Here is a 16,059-nt window from a genome sequence, read left to right on the forward strand (position 1 = left end):
GCTTCACCTGACCACTTTTTGATAGACCGAGTCACTGGTGCGTCCTGCCTAAATTTTTGCTTGTAAGCAGGAATCAGGAATATAATTATGGTCAGATTTGCCAAATGGAGGGTGAGCTTTGTACACGTCTCTGTGTGTGGAGTACAGGTGTTCTAGAGTTTTTTTCCCCCTCTGGTTGCACATATGACATTCTGGTAGAAATTAGGTAAAATGGATTTAAGTTTTCCTGCATTAACGTCCCCGGCCACTAGGAGCGCCGCTTCTGGATGAGCATTTTCTTGTTTGCTTATGGCCTTATACAGCTGGTTGAGTGGCCTTATACAGCTGGTTGAGTGGCCTTATACAGCTGGTTGAGTGGCCTTATACAGCTGGTTGACTTGCCTTATACAGCTGGTTGACTGGCCTTATACAGCTGGTTGAGTGGCCTTATACAGCTGGTTGAGTGGCCTTATACAGCTGGTTGACTTGACTTATACAGCTGGTTGAGTGGCCTTATACAGCTGGTTGACTTGACTTATACAGCTGGTTGAGTGGCCTTATACAGCTGGTTGAGTGGCCTTATACAGCTGGTTGAGTGGCCTTATACAGCTGGTTGAGTGGCCTGATACAGCTGGTTGACTTGCCTTATACAGCTGGTTGACTGGCCTTATACAGCTGGTTGACTTGACTTATACAGCTGGTTGAGTGGCCTTATACAGCTGGTTGAGTGGCCTTATACAGCTGGTTGAGAGGCCTTATACAGCTGTTTGAGTGGCCTTATACAGCTGGTTGAGTGGCCTTATATAACTGGTTGAGTGGCCTTATATAACTGGTTGAGTGGCCTTATACAGCTGGTTGACTTGCCTTATACAGCTGGTTGACTGGCCTTATACAGCTGGTTGACTGGCCTTATACAGCTGGTTGACTGGCCTTATACAGCTGGTTGAGTGGCATTATACAGCTGGTTGAGTGGCCTTATATAACTGGTTGAGTGGCCTTATACAGCTGGTTGAGTGGCCTTATACAGCTGGTTGAGTGGCCTTATACAGCTGGTTGAGTGGCCTTATACAGCTGGTTGACTTGACTTATACAGCTGGTTGAGTGGCCTTATATAACTGGTTGAGTGGCCTTATACAGCTGGTTGAGTGGCCTTATACAGCTGGTTGAGAGGCCTTATACAGCTGTTTGACTGGCCTTATACAGCTGGTTGAGTGGCCTTATACAGCTGTTTGAGTGGCCTTATATAACTGGTTGAGTGGCCTTATACAGCTGTTTGAGTGGCCTTATATAACTGGTTGAGTGGCCTTATACAGCTGGTTGACTTGCCTTATACAGCTGGTTGAGTGGCCTTATACAGCTGGTTGACTGGCATACAGCTGGTTGAGTGGCCTTATACAGCTGGTTGAGTGGCCTTATACAGCTGGTTGAGTGGCCTTATACAGCTGGTTGACTGGCCTTATACAGCTGGTTGAGTGGCCTTATACAGCTGGTTGAGTGGCCTTATACAGCTGGTTGAGTGGCCTTATACAGCTGGTTGACTGGCCTTATACAGCTGGTTGACTGGCCTTATACAGCTGGTTGACTTGCCTTATACAGCTGGTTGACTGGCATACAGCTGGTTGAGTGGCCTTATACAGCTGGTTGAGTGGCCTTATACAGCTGGTTGAGTGGCCTTATACAGCTGGTTGAGTGGCCTTATACAGCGGGTTTAGTGGCCTTATACAGCTGGTTGAGAGGCCTTATACAGCTGGTTGAGTGGCCTTATACAGCTGGTTGAGAGGCCTTATACAGCTGGTTGAGAGGCCTTATACAGCTGGTTGAGTGGTCTTATACAGCTGGTTGAGTGGCCTTATACAGCTGGTTGAGTGGCCTTATACAGCTGGTTGACTGGCCTTATACAGCTGGTTGAGTGGCCTTATACAGCTGGTTGAGTGGCCTTATACAGCTGGTTGAGTGGCCTTATACAGCTGGTTGAGTGGCCTTATACAGCTGGTTGACTGGCCTTATACAGCTGGTTGAGTGGCCTTATACAGCTGGTTGAGTGGCCTTATACAGCTGGTTGAGTGGCCTTATACAAAATAGCAGCCATCCCCTCCGGCACCATTACATGTCATTTTCATAGTGAGGTGTTCTCTTTGACAGTGGTCTCTGTCCTGGTTGAAACAATCTCAGCTCTCTGACCTCCGCTTAGTAGACACGTTCATCTGAAGAGACTTAGCTACAACCGTGAGTGCATACATTTTGTGTGCGTGATCCCTTGGGGAATTGAACCACAACCTTTGCATTAATAGCTTACTAACTGACACAGACCACAAGATTAACGTTTCCACTCTGCTCCTGTGAATGAAGTAGACAGGAGGAGAGGGAAGGAGAGAGGAGGAGAGGGAAAGAGAGAGTTGGAGAGGGAAGGGAAGGAGAGGGAATGAGAGAAGAGGAGAGGGAATGAGAGAGGAGGAGAGGGAATGAGAGAAGGTGTGTTGTGGTATTGAACACTGAGTGTCCTGGGGCCTGGAGGCACCTGGGAGGATTCACATCACAGGGTGTTTTTAATAGCCTGCAGAGAGCCAGCTAGAGGGCTCTCCTGGCCTCTCCCCTCTCCTCCTCTCTGTCTCCATAGCTCTCTCTCACCCCCCTCTTGTCCCGGTATTTCCTCTTCCTTGCTGGCTGTTACATACTCCTCTAGGAAGAGGGAACGCAACACCCTGCTACAACTAAACTCCCCGTGGAGTGAAAGAGGAATGGGACTGTAGGTGCGAGTAAAGTTGACAAAAGGCAGATAATTTACCGTTTACAGGGAATTTATTCGTTCACATGGTAATTTTGATTTGAGGAAAAGGGGCTGAACCAAAGCAAGGAATGTAAATGTCAAAGCCCCCCCCCCTCTCCTACCTTACCTGCCTACCCACTACTACCTTACCCTATCCTACCTGCCTACCCACTACTTACCTAACTTAGCACCACCTGGTGCACTAACCAAAATACAGGGGGGTGGTCCTCCCAGGTCTTACCTAGTGTGTACAGACAGTAAATACTACGGGTTATGTATGCCCGCGGGCCTCTTGCCTAAACACTCCCTAGGTGCCTTCCCCCCTGGGAAGAAATTAAACAGAATAATACAAACGTAATCAACCTGTCTCTCAGCCACAACCAAGACAGGACACACTCCTCATCTCTCTCAGCAACAACTACCATAGTACATACCAAATCTCTTTCTGAGAAACAGCCAACCTATGATATAACCCTCAGCTCTCTTCTGAGCAACAGAACACTGGCTTATATATAGCTTCAGAAGGAGTCTAACGGGACACAGCTGTATCCTGACGAGGGGGCGGGGTCAGCTCCAATTAGCAATGGGGCCGACCAATCAGCTGCTTGGGGGAATTTCAGGAAGCAGTCCTGACACACACACAAAACCAAAACACAGAAACTGGGGAACGTAACACTGGCTCTTTATATTTATTTTAACCTTTCTGTTCTTTCCCCCTTCCGGTTCCTCCCTCTGGTTCCTCCCTCTGGTTCCTCCCTCTGGTTCCTCCCTCCGGTTCCTCCACTCATTCTCTCTCTCTCTACCTTTCTAAACATTTTATGATGGTGTTGAATGATAAATTAATAACTAGCTTGTTCTTGAAATTCACTCTGCTCTGTCTGCTCAAGAACTGCAGTGGTACTCTATAGTATAGTGTTGGTGTGTACTACAGTGGTACTCTATAGTATAGTGTTGGTGTGTACTACAGTGGTACTCTACAGTATAGTGTGGTGTGTACTACAGTGGTACTCTACAGTATAGTGTTGGTGTGTACTACAGTGGTACTCTACAGTATAGTGTTGGTGTGTACTACAGTGGCACTCTACAGTATAGTGTTGGTGTGTACTACAGTGTGTGTACAGTATAGTGTTGGTGTGTACTACAGTGGTACTCTACAGTATAGTGTGGTGTGTACTACAGTGGTACTCTATAGTATAGTGTTGGTGTGTACTACAGTGGTACTCTACAGTATAGTGTTGGTGTTGTACTACAGTGTGTGCACAGTATAGTGTTGGTGTGTACTACAGTGGTACTCTACAGTATAGTGTGGTGTGTACTACAGTGGTACTCTATAGTATAGTGTTGGTGTGTACTACAGTGGTACTCTACAGTATAGTGTTGGTGTGTTGTACTACAGTGGTACTCTACAGTATAGTGTTGGTGTGTACTACACTGCCCTCTCCCACCTGGACAAGAGGGACACTGACGTGAGCATGCTGTTCATTGACTACAGCTCAGCATTCAACAGTATAGTTCCTTCCAAGCTCATTACTAAGCTAAGGACCCTGGGACTAAACACCTGCCTCTGCAACTGGACTCTCTGACGGGGCGGAACGAGGTGTAGAGGGTCGCTGATCCTCAAAACGGGAGCTCCTCAGGGGTGTATGCTTAATCCCCTCCTGTACTCCCTGTTCAGCCACGACTCCATCACCATCATTAAGTTTACCATCGACACGACGGCGGTAGGCCTGATCACCGACGACGATGAGACATCCTTTGGGGAGGAGGTGAGAGACCTGGCAGGGTGGGGCCAGAAACAATCAATCAAGTGTATTTATAAAGCCTTTTGTAAATGTCAGTTGGCTTTTCATAGCCGATCATTCAGAGTATCTCTACCACTCCTGCTGTCTCTAGAGGTCGTGCTACCCAGCGGGTCTGGGACAGGTAGCACGTCCGGTCAACAGGTCAGGGTTCCATAGCCGCTGGCAGAACAGTTGAAACTGGAGCAGCAGCACGGCCAGGTGGACTGGGGACAGCAAGGAGGCATCAGGCCAGGTAGTCCTGAGACATGGTCCTAGGGCTCAGGTCCTCCGAGAAAAGAGAGAGAGTTAGAGGGAGCATACTTAAATTCACACAGGACACCGGATAAGACAGGATAAATACTCCAGATTTAACAGACCGACCCTAGCCCCCCCAACACATAAACTACTGCAGCATAAATACTGGAGGCTGAGACAGAAGGGGTTGGGAGACACTGTGGCCCCGTCCGACGATACCCCCAGACAGGGCCAACCAGGCAGGATATAACCCCACCCACTTTGCCAAAGCATAGTCTCCACACCACTAGAGGGATATCAACAGACCACCAACTTACCACCAACTTTGAGACAAGGCTGAGTATAGCCCACAAATATCTCCTCCACTATTCTATTCTATAAATACAGTCCACTATACTATAAATACAGTCCACTATACTATAAATACAGTCCACTATACTATAAATACAGTCCACTATTCTATAAATACAGTCCACTATACTATAAATACAGTCCACTATACTATAAATTCAGTCAACTATACTATAAATACAGTCCACTATGCTATAAATACAGTCCACTATGTTATAAATACAGTCCACTATACTATAAATACAGTCCACTATACTATAAATACAGTCCACTATACTATAAATACAGTCCACTATGCTATAAATACAGTCCACTATGCTATAAATACAGTCCACTATGCTATAAATACAGTCCACTATACTTTAAATACAGTCCACTATGCTATAAATACAGTCCACTATACTATAAATACAGTCCACTATACTATAAATACAGTCCACTATACTATAAATACAGTCCACTATACTATAAATACAGTCCACTATGCTATAAATACAGTCCACTATACTATAAATACAGTCCACTATACTATAAATACAGTCCACTATGCTATAAATACAGTCCACTATACTATAAATACAGTCAACTATACTATAAATACAGTCCACTATGCTATAAATACAGTCCACTATACTATAAATACAGTCCACTATACTATAAATACAGTCCACTATGCTATAAATACAGTCCACTATACTATAAATACAGTCCACTATGCTATAAATACAGTCCACTATGCTATAAATACAGTCCACTATGCTATAAATACAGTCCACTATAAAATCAAAAATCAAATCAATCATTATTTGTCACATACACATGGTTAGCAGATGTTAATGCGAGTGTAGCGAAATGCTTGTGCTTCTAGTTCTGACAATGCAGTAGTAACCAACAAGTAATCTAACTAACAATTCCAAAACTACTACCTTATAGACACAAGTGTAAGGGGATAAAGAATATGTACATAAAGATATATGAATGAGTGATGGTACAGAGCGGCATAGGCAAGATACAGTAGATGGTATTGAGTACAGTATATACATATGAGATGAGTATGTAAACAAAGTGGCATAGTTAAAGTGGCTAGTGATACATGTATTACATAAAGATGCAGTAGATGATATAGAGTACAGTATATACGTATACATATGAGATGAATAATGTAGGGTATGTAAACATTATATTAGGTAGCATTGTTTAAAGTGGCTAGTGATATATTTTACATCATTTCCCATCAATTCCCATTATTAAAGTGGCTGGAGTTGAGTCAGTGTGTTGGCAGCAGCCACTCAATGTTAGTGGTGGCTGTTTAACAGTCTGATGGCCTTGAGATAGAAGCTGTTTTTCAGTCTCTCGGTCCCAGCTTTGATGCACCTGTACTGACCTCGCCTTCTGGATGATAGCGGGGTGAACAGGCAGTGGCTCGGGTGGTTGATGTCCTTGATGATCTTTATGGCCTTCCTGTGACATCGAGTGGTGTAGGTGTCCTGGAGGGCAGGTAGTTTGCCCCCGGTGATGCGTTGTGCAGACCTCACTACCCTCTGGAGAGCCTTACGGTTGTGGGCGGAGCAGTTGCCGTACCAGGCGGTGATACAGCCCGACAGGATGCTCTCGATTGTGCATCTGTAGAAGTTTGTGAGTGCTTCTGGTGACAAGCCAAATTTCTTCAGCCTCCTGAGGTTGAAGAGGAGCTGCTGCGCCTTCTTCACGATGCTGTCTGTGTGGGTGGACCAATTCAGTTTGTCTGTGATGTGTACGCCGAGGAACTTAAAACTTACTACCCTCTCCACTACTGTTCCATCGATGTGGATAGGGGGGTGTTCCCTCTGCTGTTTCCTGAAGTCCACAATCATCTCCTTAGTTTTGTTGACGTTGAGTGTGAGGTTATTTTCCTGACACCACACTCCGAGGGCCCTCACCTCCTCCCTGTAGGCCGTCTCGTCGTTGTTGGTAATCAAGCCTACCACTGTTGTGTCGTCCGCAAACTTAATGATTGAGTTGGAGGCGTGCGTGGCCACGCAGTCGTGGGTGAACAGGGAGTACAGGAGAGGGCTCAGAACGCACCCTTGTGGGGCCCCAGTGTTCAGGATCAGCGGGGTGGAGATGTTGTTGCCTACTCTCACCACCTGGGGGCGGCTCGTCAGGAAGTCCAGTACCCAGTTGCACAGGGCGGGGTCGAGACCCAGGGTCTCGAGCTTGATGACGAGCTTGGAGGGCACTATGGTGTTAAATGCAGAGCTGTAGTCGATGAACAGCATTCTCACATAGGTATTCCTCTTGTCCAGATGGGTTAGGGCAGTGTGGTTGAGATTGCATCGTCTGTGGACCTATTTGGGCAGTAAGCTAATTGGAGTGGGTCTAGGGTGTCAGGTAGGTGGTCTGTTGGTCTGGTGTTCTGTTGGTCTGGTGATCTGGTGGTCTGTTGTTCTGGTGGTCTGGTGGTCTGTTGGTCTGGTGGTCTGGTGGTCTGGTGGTCTGGTGATCTGATGGTCTGGTGGTCTGTTGGTCTGGTGATCTGGTGGTCTGTTGGTCTGGTGGCCTGTTGGTCTGTTGGTCTGGTGGTCTGTTGTTCTGGTGGTCAGGTGGTCTGGTGGTCAGGTGGTCTGGTGGTCTGTTGTTCTGGTGGTCTGTTGTTCTGGTGGTCTGGTGTTCTGTTGTTCTGGTGGTCTGTTGTTCTGTTGGTCTGGTGGTCTGTTGTTCTGGTGGTCTGGTGGTCTGTTGTTCTGTTGGTCTGGTGGTCGGTTGTTCTGTTGGTCTGTTGGTCTGGTGGTCTGGTGGTCTGGTGTTTTGGTGGTCTGGTGGTCTGGTGGTCTGTTGGTCTGGTGGTCTGGTGGTTCCATGTAAAGGGCAGGTCAGTTTGTGATCATCAAAGAGGAACAAAATGAGGCTCCTTGATTTGATTTGATTGTGTGTGTGTGCGTGTACGTACGTGAATACATGCGGGCTCAACTCAGGAAATAAAAGGATAGGCAGTTACACTCTACTTTAGTAGAACACAAAGACAGATTACAGAGAGCAGATCTCTGATAACCACTAACATTGTGTCTCTCCTCTCCTCTCTTGTCCTCTCCTCTCCTCTTGTCCTCTCATCCCCTCCTCTTCCCTCCCCTTCACTCCTTTCCTCTCCTCCCCTCCTCCCCTCTCCTTTCCTCTCATGTCCTCTCCTCTCTTTTCCTCTCCTCCCCTCTCCTTCTCTCCTCTCCTCTCCTCCCCTCTTCCCCTCCTCCCCTCCTCTTCCCCCCATCCCCTCCTCTCCTTCTCTCCTCTTCCCTCTTCTCCTCTCCTCCTCTCCTCCCCTCCTTTTCCTTCCCCTCCTTTCCTCACCTCTACTCTACTCCCCTCATCGTTTTCTCTCCCCTCCTCTCCTCTCCTCACCTCCTATTCCATCCCCTCCTCTCCTCCCCTCCTCTTCCCTCCCCTCCTCTCTTCCCCTCCTCTTCCCTCCCCTCCTCTCCTTCCCTCCTTTTCCCTCCCTCCCCTCCTCTCCTCCCATCCTTTTCCTTTCCCTTCCCTCCCCTCTCCTCTCCTCTCCTGCCATCCTCTCCTCCCCTCCTCTCTCCTCCCATTTCTCTGTCTCAAGGGGAAGAGGAATAAGCCAGGACTGAAGTTATCTGGTTCTCCAGAGGCGGGTCGTGGTCGTGGAGGAGAGGAGACAGACATCAAGTAGGTTCCTCCCTGTTGGCTGAGTAGGAACATCTGGCCTGTTTGGCCAATTACATCCACTTCCTTAAATCCCCACGGTAACACGATGGTATTAGGACTGGTACAAAGCCATTCAGCTAACCGTCAACAACCAACTGAAATGTGTAATGGAGAATATGACGCTTGAGCAAAACTGTTTGGTGAAATGAAGCTATCAAAATAAAGAGAGTAGTACACTCCATATATCAACTCCTAGTAATTTATTAGGTATTCATTTATTTTGGTAAATACCCCCAATAAATTACTGGGAGTTTATATATATGGAGTGTGTGACTTTCTTTATTTTGATAGTTTATAGTTTATTCGCCGTTAGTCAGCACCTCCAAACCAAAAATATTTTTTCTGGGTGTGCTCCATCTCTAAGCTGCCATTATTATGGGAAAACAATTCCTCATTCTGAGCAACACATCTGGGAGGACCATTCTAATACCCTCATATGTTGTCATGTGTTGTTATCATATCCTTACAAATCAACCCTCAAAGATATGGTCTCTTTCTTTGAATAGGAGTGTTTTCTTTTAACTGTGCTCTCTGAAAACCTCTCAATGTTTTGTTTTTTTGTATTTCTCTCCTTACTGGGTTTTCAGCAGCTTTGATGATGTGGGCCGTTATTCATCTTGACTGTGTATTATATTATACATCTCATCTCTTCTCGTCCTCTCTGTGCCCTTTCTTCCTCTCCTTCCTAACTGCCTGTCTCTCCTCCTGCTGTGTAACTGGCTCCTCCTGCTGTGTTATGTTACGGACTACATCTCTCCTCTTCTCGTCCTCTCTGTCCCCTTTCTTCCTCTCCTTCCTAACTGCCTCTGTCTCTCCTCCTGCTGTGTTATGTTACGGACTACATCTCTCCTCTTCTCGTCCTCTCTGTCCCCTTTATTCCTCTCCTTCCTAACTGCCTCTGTCTCTCCTCCTGCTGTGCTATGTTACGGACTACATCTCTCCTCTTCTCGTCCTCTCTGTCCCCTTTATTCCTCTCCTTCCTAACTGCCTCTCTGTCTCTCCTGTTGTAACTGGCTCCTCCTGCTGTGTTACGTTACGGACTACATACATCTCTTCTCTTCTCGTCCTCTCTGTCTCTCCTGTTGTAACTGGCTCCTCCTGCTGTGTTATGTTACGGACTACATACATCTCTTCTCTTCTCGTCCTCTCTGTCTCTCATGTTGTAACTGGCTCCTCCTGCTGTGTTATGTTACGGACTACATACATCTCTTCTCTTCTCGTCCTCTCTGTCTCTCCTGTTGTAACTGGCTCCTCCTGCTGTGTTATGTTACGGACTACATCACTGTCTGTGATTCTGTTTTTACACCATTTCTCTGTTCCTGTCTGTTGGTTTTTGCCTGTCTGTACTTCTGTCTGCGCTGCTGTCTGTCGTTATTCTCTCATTGTGTTTTCTCTCTTTCTGACTCCTAGAGCTAAAGGACACGGTCTGACTGACTTTTTAACTTTCTCTTGATTTCTTTGAAATGTTCTTTGTCAGTGTGTTTCTGCAGATGAAGTAGTGCTGTGGCACTGCCGTCCATATGCAGGAGGTGTGAATGAGAATGTGACATGCTGTCCTCTTTAGTTACTCTCTGTCTGTCTCTCTCTCTCTGTCTGTCTCTCGCTGTCTCTCTGTCTCTCTCTCGCTGTCTCTCTGTCTGTCTCTCTGTCTGTCTCTCTGTCTGTCTCTCGCTGTCTCTCTCTCTGTCTCTCTATTTCTCTATTGTAAAATTCCTTTACTTTCTCTTCTTTCCCTTGTTATAAAGCCTCACTAATTACAACAGAAGGGACTGTCTGTATGTGACTACGGTGCATTCGGGAAAAGTATTCAGACCCCTTCCCTTTTCCACATTTCGTTACGTTACAGCCTTATACTAACATGTGTTGAATAAAAACATTTCCTCATCAATCTACACACAATATTAAATAATGAGAAAGCAAAAACAGTAAAAAAGAAAAACACAAAAAAACATTATTTACATAAATATTCAGGCCCTTTGCTATGAGACCCAAAATTGAGCTCCGGTGCATCCTGTTTCCATGGATCATCCTTGAGATGTTTCTACAACTTGATTGGAGTCCACCTGTGGTAAATTCAATTGATTTGACATGATTTGGAAAGGCAAACACCTGTCTATATAAAGGTCCCACAGTTGACAGTTGCATGTCAGAGCAAAAACCAAGCCATGAGGTCGAAGGAATTGTCCGTAGAGTTTAGAGACAGGATTGTGTTGAGGCACAGATCTGGGGAAAGGTACCAAAACATTTCTACAGCATTGAAGGTCCCCAAGAACACAGTGGCCTCCATCATTCTTAAATGGAAGAAGTTTGGAACCACCAAGACTCTTCCTAGAGCTGGCCGCCCGGCCAAACTGAGCAATCGGGGGAGAAGGGCCTTGGTCAGGGAGGTAACCAAGAACCCGATGGTCACTCTGACAGAGCTCCAGTGTTCCTCTGTGGAGATGGGAGAACGTTCCAGAAGGACAACCATCTCTGCAGCACTCCAACAAGCAGGCCTTTATGGTAGAGTGGCCAGATAGAAGCCACTCCTCAGTAGAAGGCACATGACAGCCCGCTTGGAGTTTGCCAAAAGGCACCTAAAGGACTCTGACCATGAAAAACAAGATTCTTTGTTATTATCTGGCCCTATGTCCCCAGTCCTATCCTACCCTGCTCTCTGTTATTATCTGGCCCTATGTCCCCAGTCCTATCCTACCCTGCTCTCTGTTATTATCTGGCCCTATGTCCCCAGTCCTATCCTACCCTGCTCTCTGTTATTATCTGGCCTTATGTCCCCAGTCCTATTCTACCCTGCTCTCTGTTATTATCTGGCCCTATGTCCCCAGTCCTATCCTACCCTGCTCTCTGTTATTATCTGGCCCTATGTCCCCAGTCCTATTCTACCCTGCTCTCTGTTATTATCTGGCCCTATGTCCCCAGTCCTATTCTACCCTGCTCTCTGTTCTTATCTGGCCCTATGTCCCCAGTCCCATCCTACCCTGCTCTCTGTTATTACCTGGTCCTATGTCCCCAGTCCTATTCTACCCTGCTCTCTGTTAATACCTGGCCCATGTCCCCAGTCCTATCCTACCCTGCTCTTTGTTATTACCTGGCCCTATGTCCCCAGTCCTATTCTACCCTGCTCTCTGTTAATACCTGGCTCTATGTCCCCAGTCCTATCCTACCCTGCTCTTTGTTATTACCTGGCCCTATGTCCCCAGTCCTATTCTACCCTGCTCTCTGTTAATACCTGGCCCTATGTCCCCAGTCCTATCCTACCCTGCTCTTTGTTATTACCTGGCCCTATGTCCCCAGTCCTATCCTACCCTGCTCTCTGTTAATACCTGGCCCGATGTCCCCAGTCCCATCCTACCCTGCTCTCTGTTAATACCTGGCCCTATGTCCCCAGTCCTATCCTACCCTGCTCTTTGTTTTTACCTGGCCTGATGTCCCCAGTCCCATCCTACTCTGCTCTCTGTTATTATCTGGCCTTATGTCCCCAGTCCTATTCTACCCTGATCTCTGTTAATACCTGGTCCTATGTCCCCAGTCCTATCCTACCCTGCCCTCTGTTAATACCTGGTCCGATGTCCCCAGTCCCATCCTACCCTGCTCTCTGTTATTATCTGGCCCTATGTCCCCAGTCCTATCCTACCCTGCTCTCTGTTAATACCTGGCCCTATGTCCCCAGTCCTATTCTACCCTGCTCTCTGTTAATACCTGGCCTTATGTCCCCAGTCCTATTCTACCCTGATCTCTGTTAATACCTGGTCCTATGTCCCCAGTCCTATCCTACCCTGCTCTCTGTTAATACCTGGCCCTATGTCCCCAGTCCTATTCTACCCTGATCTCTGTTAATACCTGGTCCTATGTCCCCAGTCCTATCCTACCCTGCTCTCTGTTAATACCTGGCCCTATGTCCCCAGTCCTATTCTACCCTGCTCTCTGTTAATACCTGGCCCTATGTCCCCAGTCCTATTCTACCCTGATCTCTGTTAATACCTGGTCCTATGTCCCCAGTCCTATTCTACCCTGCTCTCTGTTAATACCTGGCCCTATGTCCCCTGTCCTAATCTACCCTGCTCGCTCTCCTCTCTCTCTGTTCAACTCCTCTCCCTGTGTCATGTTAAGGAACACGTATGTAAAAAAATAATGATGATGCCCCCAACTCCCCACAGCCCTGCCAGACTAATGAACTCCTCCCCATTTAACCTCTCAAACCTATCACCTCTTTCCCATGGGCCGCGTAACCATGGAGATGGGCAACCCTCGTTGCTCTCTCGCTTCCCATTTCCTAAACAACACCTTGCTGTTATACACCTTAATATTCTCCATCTCTGCTCCTCTCCTCTCTGCTCCTCTCTGCTCCTCTCCTTTCCTCTCCTCTCTGCTCCCCTCCTTTCCTCTCCTCTCTGCGCCTCTCCTCTCTGCTCCTCTCCTTCCCTCTCCTCTCCTCTCTGCTCCTCTCCTCTCTGCTCCTCTCCTCTCTGCTCCTCTCCTTTCCTCTCCTCTCTGCTCCCCTCCTTTCCTCTCCTCTACCCTCCCTCCCTCCCCCTCCCACCTCTCCCCTCCCTCCCTCCCCCTCCCACCTCTCCCCTCTCCCTCCCTCCCTCCCTCCCTCCCTCCCTCCCTCCCTCCCTCCCTCCCTCCTCCCTCCCTCCCACCTCTCCCCTCCCTCCCTCCCTCCCTCCCTCCCTCCCTCCCTCCCTCCCTCCCTCCCTCCCACCTCTCCCCTCCCTCCCCCTCCCTCCTCTCCCCTCCCCCTCCCTCCTCTCCCCTCCCTCCCTCCCTCCCTCCCTCCCTCCTCTCCCCTCCATCCCTCCCTCCTCTCCCCTCCCTCCCTCCCTCCCTCCCTCCCTCCCCCTCCCTCCTCTCCCCTCCCTCCCTCCCTCCCTCCCTCCCTCCCTCCCTCCCTCCTCTCCCCTCCCTCCCTCCCTCCCTTACCAGAACTGTGTATAAATACAATTTTAAACCTTGCAAATACTTTGAGAGTTTTATTTAGCCTGCCTGGAAGTATTTTAAATTATTTCAAATAGTATGTGTTTCTCACACATTCTCATGTGGTACTTCTCATGTGGTACCTGTCATGTGGTGGTTCTCATGTGGTTCTCATGTGGTTCTTATTTGGTTCTCATGTGGTTCCCATGTGGTTCTCATGTGGTACTTATCATGTGGTTCTCATGTGGTACTTCTCATGTGCTGGTTCTCATGTGGTTCTCATGTGGTTCCCATGTGGTGGTTCTCATGTGGTTCTTATTTGGTTCTCATGTGGTTCCCATGTGGTTCTCATGTGGTACTTCTCATGTGGTTCTTCTCATGTGGTTCTCATGTGGTGCGTATCATGTGGTTCTCATGTGGTGCATAACATTTGGTTCTCGTGTGCTTCTCATGTGGAACTCATGTGGTACTTCTCATGTGGTGTTTATCATGTGGTTCTCATGTGGTTCTCATGTGGTACTCATGTGGTACTTCTCATGTGGTGTTTATCATGTGGTTCTCATGTGGTTCTCATGTGGTACTCATGTGGTTCTCATGTGGTACTTCTCATGTGGTGGTTCTCATGTGGTGGTTGTCATGTGGTTCTCATTTGGTTCTCATGTGGTACTTCTCATGTGGTTCCCATGTGGTGGTTCTCATGTGGTACTCTTGTGGTTCTCATGTGGTTCTCATGTGGTACTTCTCATGTGGTGGTTCTCATGTGGTGGTTCTTATTTGGTTCTCATGTGGTTCTCATGTGGTACTTCTCATGTGGTTCCCATGTGGTGGTTCTCATGTGGTACTCTTGTGGTTCTCATGTGGTTCTCATGTGGTACTTCTCATGTGGTGGTTCTCATGTGGTGGTTCTTATTTGGTTCTCATATGGTTCTCATGTGGTACTTCTCATGTGGTTCCCATGTGGTGGTTCTCATGTGGTTCTCATGTGGTTCTCATGTGGTACTTCTCATGTGGTTCTCATGTAGTGTTTATCATGTGGTTCTCATGTGGTGCTTCTCATGTGGTTCTCATGCGGTGCTTCTCATGTGGTGTTTCTCATGTGGTACTTCTCATGTGGTTCTCATGTGGTACTTCTCATGTGGTGTTTATCATGTGGTTCTCATGTGGTTCTCATGTGTTACTTCTCAAGTGGGTCTCATGTGGTTCTTATTTGGTTCTCATGTGGTTCTCATGTGGTACTTCTGATGTGGTTCTTCTCATGTGGTTCTCATGTGGTACTTGTCATGTGGTACTTCTCATGTTGTTCTCATGTGGTACTTCTCATGTGGTTCTCATGTGGTACTTCTCATGTGGTTCTCATGTGGTACTTCTCATGTTGTTCTCATGTGGTACTTCTCATGTGGTTCTCATGTGGTGCGTATCATGTGGTTCTCATGTGGTGCGTATCATGTGGTTCTCATGTGGTACTTGTCATGTGGTACTTCTCATGTTGTTCTCATGTGGTACTTCTCATGTGGTTCTCATGTGGTACTTCTCATGTGGTTCTCATGTGGTACTTCTCATGTGGTTCTCATGTGGTGCTTATTATGTGGTTCTCATGTGGTGCTTATTATGTGGTTCTCATGTGGTACTTCTCATGTGGTTCTCATGTGGTATTTCTCATGTGGTTCTACAGTGGTACTTCTCATGTGGTTCTCATGTGGTTCTCATGTGCTTCAGTTCACGCTAGGAGAGAGTTGACACTGGTAGTGGAGGGGTCATCACCTCTTAATCAGGGAACATGAGGGGTCTTAGCTGGAAACACAAATGTTAGATTTGGGCTCCAAGTTTCTCCATGAAGTTGTACTCAGACATCTCAGAATTGACCAAGTCAAAGACAGACTGCAACATCTTTCCCACTTGACACATCAAAGTAGCCCGAGAAACGTTCCTGAATAATAAAACCCTGATCATACACACGCCTGACGATAACTGTGTTTCTGTTCATATCTTATTTCTTATCGTTGTTTTGATTGTGGAGAAGGAACCTGCAGGAAGCATTTTGTTGGACAGTTTATACCATGTGTATCCTGTACATACGACTAATAAACCTTAAAACAACTGCAACTTCGATTTTTATCCCCCCTGGTGCCCAGAGTTTCTTCTAATCTGGTCACCTAACCAGATAAAACTCTGGGCCCTAAAACTCTGGAGCCTATAGGGTATGACAGCATTAATCACTTGTAAAAGTGTTTTATATGGGCTGTGATGGGACAGAGTGGCGCAGCTGTCTTAGGCGCTGCGTCTCAGTGCTAGAGGCGTCACGACATA

This window comes from Oncorhynchus clarkii, chromosome 2 (assembly GCF_045791955.1).
Source record: "Oncorhynchus clarkii lewisi isolate Uvic-CL-2024 chromosome 2, UVic_Ocla_1.0, whole genome shotgun sequence".
NCBI classification, from domain to species: Eukaryota; Metazoa; Chordata; class Actinopteri; order Salmoniformes; family Salmonidae; genus Oncorhynchus; species Oncorhynchus clarkii.